Source organism: Lates calcarifer, linkage group LG15 (assembly GCF_001640805.2).
Source record: "Lates calcarifer isolate ASB-BC8 linkage group LG15, TLL_Latcal_v3, whole genome shotgun sequence".
NCBI classification, from domain to species: Eukaryota; Metazoa; Chordata; class Actinopteri; family Centropomidae; genus Lates; species Lates calcarifer.
This window is the reverse complement of record NC_066847.1, coordinates 29,885,162-29,897,323: the sequence shown is the minus strand read 5'-3', so window position 1 is coordinate 29,897,323 and position 12,162 is coordinate 29,885,162. Positions and strand designations below refer to the sequence as shown.

At 40.8% G+C, this 12,162-nt stretch overlaps 1 long non-coding RNA gene across 1 annotated transcript; it reads right to left on the bottom strand.

The window, feature by feature from the left end:
• Positions 1 to 6,020: 6,020 nt before the first annotated feature.
• On the bottom strand, positions 6,021 to 10,458 carry LOC127143369 (uncharacterized). Its single transcript, XR_007814739.1, has 3 exons — positions 9,965 to 10,458; positions 9,738 to 9,838; positions 6,021 to 8,505 (listed from the first exon to the last, which is right to left on the bottom strand). It is a non-coding gene; the product is annotated as an uncharacterized LOC127143369 (long non-coding RNA).
• Positions 10,459 to 12,162: the final 1,704 nt, after the last annotated feature.

Below are 12,162 nucleotides of genomic sequence, written 5' to 3'. Positions count from 1 at the left end.
AGTGTGACTAAATCAGTCTCTTTTTTGATAGGGGACATGTCTATGACTTGCCAGGTGCTTTAATTGTAATATTTAATAGTTTTTGAATATGTTGAATAATGAATTTTACTTTGACATCTGTGCATTATATCGAATGGGAGGACTTTTCTAGAAAAACTGATTAACTCTCAGAGCATAGCATGTTTCTTAGCAATCCATCTACGGGTTTTTCATCACTTTGTCTTGTTTGATCTCCCTCAAACAGTAACACAGAGACAAATCAGAGGAAAGAATGCACTACCCCACTAACACACACACACACATACACACACACATATAAACAGCACCCAGCCAGATTTAGAGTTAACAAGATGGGATGATGTGAATAGGTGGCTAGTGGGCATGCTCTGTGATTGACAGGCCGAGCCGCTGTCAGCAGGCATCAGCGAGCAGCAGTCCTGCTACTGTCAGAGCTCTGTTCTGGTCCACTGTGCCACACATACATATGCACATGGCCGAGCACACACAAATGCAAATGAGGATGGACACGCACATGAGTGCATGCACACACACATATGCGCGCACACACACACACACACACCCACACACACACACACACACACACACACACATTTTCTTTTTCTCTTTGTGTCACTCACACACACGTCCATGCACTCACACACTTTCTGTCCCGTGCTATGCCCCAGCTGTCAAAAGCCAGTTAAATAACGAGACTGCTGCTCTCCTTCCTTTTTGCATAGAGGCAGAGAAGCTGCTTATTGCTTGTACAGAAGACTGTGTGTGCCTTTCTCCCAGCTGCAGCACGGTCAGCCCACATGGGGAAACGTCTCATGAGGCTCTGAGAATACCCAGACATGCCTGCCCATCTCTGTTTAGATTGAGGCAGTGATAGGTAGCCTTGTACTGTAGCTAACCTCCTATTTTAATGCACTTCCCAAGAAAAAACAATCCAAGTTACACAGCAGTGCAACATATGATATTATCCTAGTTTATGTACTGTGGGACTTAGCATACACTAAGGAGTTGTAGAAGCTTGTGATTTATAAATGGACCTTCAGTTACAGTACAGTATAATTTACTTAAGACAAGTCTGTGGTCAGTGCCATTATAAACATGACTTCCAGGTGGCAGGACATTTATTATTTACATACATTTAAATATATCTGACAGTCCAACATGTTTTATGCATTTAGGCATGTGAGCAGCAAAACCTGCACGAGCAGTTTAACTGTGAAGTGCCAGGAGCTGAGAGGGCTGCATATGATTGACAGCAGATAGTGGAGCTGGCACATGAGGTGCAATGCAGTGCGGTTGTTCTCAGGTAAAGATTTACTGTGGTGTTAATCAGCCAGCAGAGGTGACAACGTTGAGTGCAAATGTAAAAGTGTAACAGTGGAGTATGGAAACAAGGGTACATGTTGCAGTTTTGGTGATGGGGTATGTCAAAGTGAAAATAGGAAAGGCACAAATGCATTTTAGTATTTCAGCCATGTTGCATAGTGAGGGTGTACTTGGGCACAGTGGTGCGTTGGGATAAATGCTAACATCAGTGTACTGACATGGTCACTCTGATAAAGCTATCATGTCAATGTTTAGCTGGTATTATGTTTACTATGACCACCATTAGCTAACTTAGCTAATTAGTATGATGCGCAAAGTACAGCTGAGGGTTATGTCACTATACTGCCTATATTTGGTCATGAAATAAAGTATTGGACACTACAGGAAACAATGAATGGTTACCAGTAGTGCTTGAGATTTATAGCCTCAACTGTTAGCCTCATGGTTGTGGTAGATGAAAAGTCAAGGGATCACCAAAGTCATTAGAATATATCCTCTGAGGGCCATGAACATCTGTACTCACGTTCACAGAAAGTCATCTATTTCAGACTGGACCACAGTGGTGGATTTAAATGTAATTTGAGTTTCAACAACATCAATAAACAGTTTTAAACCCACCAATGAATGATGACAGGTATATAAACACTTAATTAATTCTTGTATCACACTGTAAAGACTTATGTCAAATGATATTGTTATTTCATTTTATCATTTATTCATTATGTGTTTATACAGTTACAGATTGTTCACAGTAGGATTTATAACTGTTGAGATATACAGGAACAATCTACTACATCAATTGTGTTTTTTTAGTGGAAAGGTGCAAAATATTTCAGCTTGTTTTCTGGAAGATTGGTATATATCAATTTAAAAAATGATTGTTTCCTCCACAAAATGTGTTTATTTATTTTGCCTCATAGCAACAATCTGTCTTACAGATATAAAAACACCAAGAAAATTCTGATTTCTGTAGAATAGTTATTACTTGAAAACAAGCAGCATATGGATTAGGAAAGTTATATTAGGACATATATGTTCTTTGTTTTCATCTGGAATTACTTTTTTTCAAATGTATTTTGTAAACCTCAGGCTTTATTTTCTGGTTTCCCATGGAAGAAGTTTCTTTTGGTAATGAAAAAGAGATAGGCATCACATTTTCTGTACTCTGCCTTTGCTTAAGATGTCTAAAGAAAAAAAATTGTATCTCTAGATGGACTGTATCTCATTCCTTGTTTTTCATCTTATTACATCCTAAACTTTGCAAACTGAACTCTGTTAATGCTATAATAAATAGCATAATGGGATCAAGGAATGTCTAATAATCTGCATTTTATGTGTGTTGGTTCTTGTCTGGTGACACCGACAAAACCACCTGTCAAACCTGATTATGGGAGTCATCCTCCATGTCTGTCACTGTCCAGATCATCAGCAGGAAACACCCTAAGCGCTTCATCATGTTTCCTCTCTCTCTTGGACCATAAAATGTTGTGTCTGTTAGTGCCAGTAAGTATTAATACATTGTCCAAGGTCATCATTTTACATTATAATACATTACCATCACTGAGATTGGTGTTGTCCTAACGAGAGTAGTCTAACTGCACGTTGTCTTGGAGGTGGGGTTAAAATGTATCCCACTAACTTTTGCATTTCATGAAAGCTCACACGACTGATTTGACATTGCAGATCGCATCTCCTCAACATTAAAGTTTTCACGCAGGTCTGACCTCCAGTCACAATCTTTGACATCTGACATTCTGTTTCCACACACTGATAACGTCATCTCACACAACGTTTGGAATATTTCCGACTGATTGCAAAACTTCTCCAGCTTTTTAGTCTTAATGACAGAATCTGCAAATATAATTACTGCTGCAAGAAAACCCAGCCAGAGATAGCGGAGAGAAGCTGTCATCTGCTATTGTTTTCCAATCTGTGTCCTCCAACTGAACTTCACCGACCGACAGTTTAATTGGTTTCAGGGAATCGGGTGTGAAGAGGAGTCATGACCTTGATCTTTCTCCCTGATAAATGTTTTTTTTTTATTAATTAATTATTTTTTTTTTTTACCAGCTATACATGCAAATATGCAGAGTGTGTGTATGTGTGTTAAAGAGTTGAAAGGGAGGTAAACAGATAGATTGTCTCATTTTATTGTGTGTTTAGTGGCTGATTAGAGGCCTAATTAAATACAGTGTTAGTGAGTTCAGAGGCAAACAGAGGAGACACTGACCCTGCGACTTCTAATGCACCCCGGGGGATCATCTGAACAAAGAGAGTAGATGCACACAGGCTGATAGAGAACATGCATTCAGAGACTTTGAACAAACAAGCATCATCAGACCTTTATTATCAGAACCTGTCCTTAATTCACTCTTCACCTTGTATGATAAATATTAATAGGAGGACAGGGGGAAATTAAACCAAACTAAACATTAACCAAACTAAACATTATCTCATGATGATGTTGGCTTAAGTTCAGACCTGCTGGGCAAAACAAAAGATGTGAGTATTATTTTCCCTTAGTATACACCAGGTGTAGACCACTAAATGTTTCTAGTATTTAAGAGTTTTCCAGTACTGAGCGTCTTTAAGAGCCACAGAGGGCAGAGCATTATCCTCCCAAAATATGAAGCAGCAGGCTACATACAGCAGATAACTTAAGAAATGACAGTGCTTTTACTTAGCTTAACCAACTGGTACTTATGTTGTATCATGACAGTAGCAGAAATACAAAGACAACAAAAGTACAAAACAGTTATCAACACTAACAGGTGCTATAAGTTGTATAACATCTGCTGTGTTTTGCCACTGCTTAAAGCTAAACTTGGCCACACAGTACTCAAGTGTGTTTTAACACCATTTAAGGTTGCAATGCTTTCAGAAGTCACAGTTTTTGCATTCATTTATTCCAAAAATTTCATCTGTCCTTTTTGCTGTGGTAAATACACAGATGTTCAGTCCAGAACATCAACTAATACATGAATGTTGACGTCTGTGTACTGCGTATGAGAGGTCAATGAACAGGCTAACTTTAAGTTATTCTTACTATACTGTATGCAGAGTGCAGAGTGCAGAGCACCACTTGTTTCACTAAAAACTTGTAGAATGGAGGTCTCCTAGTCTGCAGTCTCTTCTTGACACATTGGATGTTGTAATTCTACAAGTTTGTCCTGGAAAACACAAAGTAAGTGATTGAAAAAATCACTTACAGGGGAACATAATTACTTTTTTCAGTGAATGGCACTTTCTTTTTGTTTGTTTGATTTCTTTGAGTCCAACGATTCAGTATTACACTTCAACAAAATTAGACTTGCAAGAGACACATTAAAAAGGAAAGATCGGTCACAACTGATGCAACATAAACCAGATAACCTGACTTTTAGTCTCTAATATGGGACAGGCTTCAAAAATACTGGATCCTACATTTCCGATAACGCAGCTCAATAGCATCTTTCGTTAGACTTCCCCTGCCACTTGTAAGCATCCACATCCACTTTAGACAGCTCCTTCCAATGCCACATAAAAAAATTTACTTCTCAGTAGTGAAGTTTCTAATTACATGGCCTGAATATCTTCTTTAGGTTGCACAAGGTTTAATAATTTTTCAATAGTTAAATCATGAAAGTCAGTAGAACAGGAGTCATTTGATTAAATGGGGAAATTTTAGCTATTGAGAAAGGACAGATGTCTGCCTGAGGCCATGGTATTACAAAACTCTGGCTAGGAACTATAGAGATACATTAGATCTAAGGCAGAATGTTTTCCCCAACCAACAGTCACTGTAACGGCTGACAAACAGTGCACCCCCAACACAATCACTCATCCTCACCTGAAAACACAACACTTACAACAAAGTGCATCCCAACTGTGAAATACGAGCATAACCATCTAGAGTTGTAGAAGCTGTTCAGTCATATCTAATATAAATCAAGATGATACAAAAATTTCCAAAGGCACCTGAGGGTGTTTTTACACATTTAAAAAGAGACGGGACAGAGCAGACAAATATATGGCAGAATATACTAAGAATATGACAAATGGGAATTATGTGAATAACAATGTCAACATCAAAGACTTTTAATTAGAAATATGTGAATGGAAATTCAAGAGAAAATTATATGGATTGTTGCATTATGATAGAGTTCAAAGAAACAGGTAAAAACTACAGCAGGGCAATGTGCATATGCCATGAACATAAATCAAATGAATAAAATATACACAGTCAAAACTGAATAGTAAAATCACTGTCCTTCTTTACAGAAGAACATAGATGCAGTAGGTATGAAATAAAGACATACAAATTATCAGGGTATTCATTTGACTGGAGTAGATAACGTATGTATAGATGTGGAGGCAAGGAGACTCTAGCTGTCTAAAAGTCTGTGCTGTATACAGTACACAGTAGCAGTGAGGGGGCATAGCATATCTACATTGTTGTGTGATGTCAGTGTTATTATCAGTAATATAAGCCAAGGGAGGAAATTGTTTAAAATGAACAAAAATATCACTGCAGTGGCCAAACCTTTGATTTCCCTTTAGCTTGTGTTCCTCCAGAGGGCCGTGAAGGCTATTTCACATGCAAACCCCCTCCACTCCTGCCCCCCCCCCCCCCCCCCCCCCCCCCCCCCTTTTTTTTTATTCCCCAACCCTCTCATCCCCTCTCCACCCCATTGGCGCTAACAATACCCCTCTCACCGCACCGCCCCACTCTCAACAGGCTTCTGTGGAATTTATTCAAATATTTTGACATTTCGCCTCCCCTCACTTCCCGAGCAGAAATGATTTGTGACAGCTGGAGATGGGCTCGGTCGGAGGAGCTTCCTCCAACACCCTGCCTTCTTTTTTCCGCCCGTCCTTCTTTGTAGAAAGGCTGATTTTTCTCTTTCGACTCCCATCTTTTTTTTCCCTCCTCCTTTATTCACTGCTGCTCCTCCTGTCAGCTGGCGCAGGCCTTGAAAGATCCTCTCCTGATTTTTTTCATGTGACTCCACTGTGTGATAGACAAACTGGGTGATATTCCTCTATTTGTTGACATTTTGTGTTTGCTGGGGTTTTTTTTGTGCCTTTTGCTCAGTGCCCACCTGCTGCTTGATCCTGTGCTGACACCATGTATTGGCAGCACAGAGGGTAATCCTCCTCTGAGACAGCTTTCATCTGAGTCCTCTGAGGCTACAGTGCAACAAAATCATTCCTTTATTATTTTTGGGAGATGGGTATGTTAAACCAGTGATCACTAACAGATGATCTCCAGCAGGGTGGTGTACATACAGAACCATAAGTGAAATCTGAACTACCAGCAGTTTTAAGATGCCTTATTTTCCCACATGCATTTCAATAGGAGATAAACTGGTGAAGTATCAACATGAGGAAGCGGTGCATCAGGCGATGCTGCCTTTGACAACAGTGTGCGGACTACAGCGCAGTGCACTGACAACAAAGACTCCATTTGAATAATGCTGCTCATTAGTTGGGGGACAGGGCCTTTTTCTGTTGGCGCCTGTCCCTGGTCACTTTGCACGGCTACGATAGACAAACACACACACTCCACACCAAGGTTGTCATCCATCACCGCACTGAGAGAAAGGCACTAGACGCCCAAGACAAATGCATCTTTCGTCTTTTTTATTTCCACCGTAATGATTAGACACTTCCTCTTGTGAAGCATCACAGCATCCGTGCGCAGAGAATAAAGTGATGCCAGCTTTCTCGTACTGTACATAGTGCCGTCTGAAAAGAGCTATTGAAGAAAGATCTGAAAATCCAGGGGAGACTTGAGCTGCTGAAAGACCTTTATCAACCCCACGTGCTAAAACAATAATGAACACCCTGACTCACCACACTAAAATACTCATCGGCAGTTCAATTAGGCTTCCAAACAAGAGGTTTCTTGTGAGGTTCAGCCAAATGCCAAGCTCTGTTTGTTAGGCTTTCTTTATTCTGTTAAAGGAATAGTCCAACATGCCTGGGTCTATGTGGAGGTAACAAAATCATCCCACCAACAGCTTGAAAACTCACTAATTAAAAATTTTATATCTCATTTGTTTAACCTGTACAAATAACATAAGGATAAAAATGATCAATCATTGAAAAAATCATTTTCACACATGGACATTGACCTTTGGGCAGAGCCAGGCTAGGTGTTTCTGCCTATATTCAGTCTTTATGCAAGCTAAGCTAACTGGCTGCTAGTTGTAGCTTCATATTTCTCACACAAACATGTGAGTATCTACTCATCTAACTCTTGGCAACACAAAGAACAAGCAAATTTCCCAGTGTTGAACTATTCCTTTAACTTGACCATTTTAAACAGAGAGCCATTGAGGACATAAAGGTATATTGTAAGGGCAGTATAAGCATTAACTCTCTGTATCAGTCAAATCTATCTGCAAGACATGCATGAGCAGGATAAAGGAATATAATTAGTCAAAGGCTAATCTGTTACGCAAATGAGAAACTGTGAAAACTAAATAATTTGATTCAAAAAGAATACAGGAACATTGTGATTGTTTGAAGAGACCTGAGGAAAATCCAACTGTAGCTCTATAAAGGGAGAGAATCAGTCATCTGCCAAGGAGAGCCGGAGCTAATAAGTGTGTAACATGATAGAAAAGAAAATTAGTTCATAGCTGTCATCTTCTTGATGAAGAGGCAATCAAAATCAAAGTGAATCATTCCGTGAGGAGGACTGTGTTTTGGAATTCAAACGGGCAATGCCTCAATATGACAAATCAGCCGGTGTGGTGCATGTTGATTGATTCCATCCATGAAAACCTAATAGATTTAGCCCTCTGTGAATTTGGCTCTCATTAACCTCGCAGCGTTTTCATATGAGAATGTATTGGAGCCATTTTATCCACCACTCAAAGGCAATTCACTGGGTGATAAATCCTTTGGCTTATCTGGCTGCAGGTGACAGCACAGCAGAGTACTGAGGCTGACTGGGGCACAAACACACTGAGATACACACAAAAATGTATGCACGCACACACATGCATACTCACATTCCACATAAACACGTACACACACACACACACACACACGTTTTCTTGAAGGGGTCGCCATGGTGACCCGTGAGCGGAAAAACCTTGTGATCCAACCGGAACCGAAGACATGCTCCTCGACCTGAGCGACCAGCCGCAACAGAAAAGCCTTCCTCTCAGCTCTCTGAAAAAGAAGAGGAAGAAGTAGAAGGAGGGGGAAAAAAAAAAACAGAATTCAATTACACAGTCGAAACCCACTCCTTGCCCTCCGGGAGTGATATCAGCACCATTTAAAAGTCTGATTACTCACAAAACCAATAACATTTTGACTCCTTGGTAATGGACCAGTAGATTAGAAAATTTAGATTACATTTAACTGCCTGTAGATTCTCATTAAAACGCCACCAACTAGTTAGAAACAATAGGTAATTAAGAGTGTAATGAAGCGCAGTAGCGTTAGCGCACGTCGGCTGTATGCTACTCTTGTGGGACCCAGCCTTACTTTGCACTTATCCTGCAGCAAAGCCATACCAGCGTCTCATTTGGGCAATACGACATATTTAATTAGATTAATGAATTTCGGTGGTGTCTCTGCGGGGTTGGTTGTGCTCCTTGCGGTGACAGTATAACAACAGATTATATATTAGGGGAGGCCTGCAAGCTGCTGGCAGGCCGGCACAGGTTGGTCCCCTGACACAGGTGCAAGTTTGACAGTTTGGGTGGAACCTGTCTCAGGTTTACTCCTGCTAAATTGTCAAATGCAAATAATCATAAGTAAACGTGCTGCACGAGTAAACATAAACTCTTATCCAAAACTCCAGATTTGATTTAGTAAAGTGAGGCCTATTGAATTAAACATGATTGATTGTAACACAGGGAGAACACAAACAGAGGCAAGAAAGCCCAGGGTGATGAATGGGTTAGTGCCTGTGTTTGGCTTTAAGCTAGACTCTGTGGCTCTGGTTGGCCACAAGTAAATCCTTCTACACAAGGTAAAAACTAAAGGAAGTGAAACAGGGCATGGGTCTCTGAGGCTAACAGAAAATAGTATCTGGAGAGGAGGATGAAAATGCAGAATAAACAGACTCAACACGAATGATGTGATGATGACACAAATAATTCCAATGACAATTTGATGTGTTTCTTTTATAGACAGGCTAGCTAACAGTAACTAACACTTAATCTAATGAAATCATGCTGAATAAGAACAGTTGGCTTTATAATCAGTTTAAAGGTTAGGTAAGGCACCTGAAAAAATGTGCTGTAAGAATCGAGATTAGGAAAAGTTTTCCTCAGTGTAACATGAATATGTGTCGGTGGAGTTGAACTACATTCACCTCTCCTTCACCCTGACACTTCTGCTTTCCACAGCAGCTTTTCAGTGTCACATGGCTGCCTGTTTGTGGAGTGTCTTACCTCACTCAGTCCTTTTGGGTGGTGGAGACAGACAGTAATTTTCTCTCACAAGGCAGCTCATCTCACAAAATTTCAGGCACACAGGGGTTTGGCTGATGTTTCTGATCATATAAAAGAGCACATACATTTAGCTTTACACACACAAGTATGATAAAACATTTGTACTGAACACTTTACAAAAAAGAGAATAAAATTTAACTGTGAAAAAAAACACAAAACAGGCTTACATGAGCAACCACCACAAATCAAACCTCAAAAAATAGATTTAAATTCCTGTAATTTCAAGAGCACTCGCTGCGTTTGGCCTTCATAAGCAACAAACAACACAGTACATGCTGTCAGCACTGTACACTTCTGCACTTTTTTGTGGTTCCAGTGCTCTGTGTAGTCTGTGAAATCATGATGTTCAGTATCAGCTTTCTTTTGTAGTATCACACTGCCCCCTATAGGCCTGGATCCTCAGTGCACTGTATTTGCTCTCAACACACAGATGTGTATTTCAGTCATATAGCCTCTCCAGCTGTTTTCACAGGACTCTATATTACAATACATGGAGAATCATGTTTTGCTGAGAAGCTTTGAGCAACATTTTCCTCGGTTGAGCTTTAGTCAGTGTAAACTGTAAACGGCTTGCTGTATTATAACTTTTGCACTGATTTCAGTGACAGGCACAGATGTTGCACTCTCTATGTGTATATACACAGACTGCATGTGAATCACAAGGGGAATATGTCTAGAAAACACACTCACACACATGCACACCTCCAACCTGGCAGAGTGTTTGTGCTTGTAAACACTTGAATAATTGAGCCAGATTCAAACAAGGAATCATGGAGGAGGAGGAAGAAGAGAGAAGCACAGCAGATGGCCCAGCGAAGATAGACTCAGAGACTGGGAGCAAGAAGTGTTCTCTGAAGGACGAGGTCTTGTATTGTTGTGGCTGCAAGGGCCGCTCTGTCACATGGCATAGCAGGGGTCCCCAAAGAGCCAGGGTCTTATGGTGTCAGTGTCCCTCCAGTCCTCATCCCCAGCCCTGGCCTATTGTCATTCCTGTTTTTTAATTTCTCAAACGCAATCAAGTGTGACACAAACTGTTTACCTAGCGTGTCTGCCACAACCAGGAAGAGAAAAGGAGGGGGGAAAAAACAGACACGCAAGCCAGGATCTCAGCACAAAATAATCCTCCATAATACCAGAGAGTTTAAAGAGGCTTTGCCAACACTTCCCCCGAACCCCCCGAACCCCCCCCCCCCCCACCTCTCTTTGCTCTTATGAAAAAGGGAGGGGGAGATAAAGAGAAGAGGAGGGGGGGAACCACATCAGAAGAAAGCTGTTAAATTCGCCCCTCAGTCTCGTTTGGGATTGCTAATTATTGTTTTTAGAGCACAACAATTGGGGTATTAGGGCATAAGCGGCTGGAGATAACATCCAGAGGAAGGCGAGGGGAGGGAAATGGGGAGAAAAGGGAAAAGGAGCACGGGGGGAGAAAGATAATGGGTCGACAGAAGGGAAGCTATGATAGGGTCTGGTCCATGGTGGCGTCTCTGTCTCAGTGCTACAACGCACCACAGTATCAGGAGACTCGCTGACTCACTCTGTCTCCAAGGATCTTGAAAAGTGAAGGAAACTTGACAAGGAAAAGTTTTGAGTATTGGACAGTTCAGGGGTCAAATGAGATCAGAGAGTGCAGGACAACTGAAGTAACCACATTCATACAAGAGCCTTTTAACTTCACCTTTGTACATTTGACAGATTAACAGCAGACAGACACAGCGCAATGGAACATGTAGCAGCTAAAGAGTCAGATATTTACCTTGAGAGTTAGGGAGAGAAAAAACAGAGCTAAAAGGAGGGTGAACATTGGACTTAGACTTTAAAGGCAGAGAAAGATGACTCTAAATGAACAATAATGTTACTTTTGGCTATGTGAATAGGAAAACAATGGTAGCAGTCAGTGAATGTTTCCCCACTGTGTGAAACTAGTAGAGACCAAACCTGAGAAAAAAAGCTGTTTTTTAAGCTTAGACATTAAAATCTCAAAGGAGGGCCCATCTGCCTTTGCAGTGTGAGTTTATTCTGAAGAGGAAATGTTCAATGTGCAAAGGCTCTACCACATAAAACTCTTGGAAGTATTAAATAACAAGCATCAAGGGAATGTAAAGGTGGAGTGTTTGGGGTGGGAGGACTGAAGAACACGAGAGGAGTCAGACCATTTAAAGGATTTTGAAATCAGATGTGGCTGGTATTGGTAGCCAGTGCAGATAAGACATGAGCAAAGGTGTTGGATGATCAAACTTCAGAGAGCTTGTGAGGTCTCTCTTTGCTGTAAGAGAAAAACACATGCAATATGGTTGTCAAATGCATGTACGAGGATGTTGGTGTCTGAGCTGGATAAAATGGGATGGATCCTGGCTTTGACTTCTCT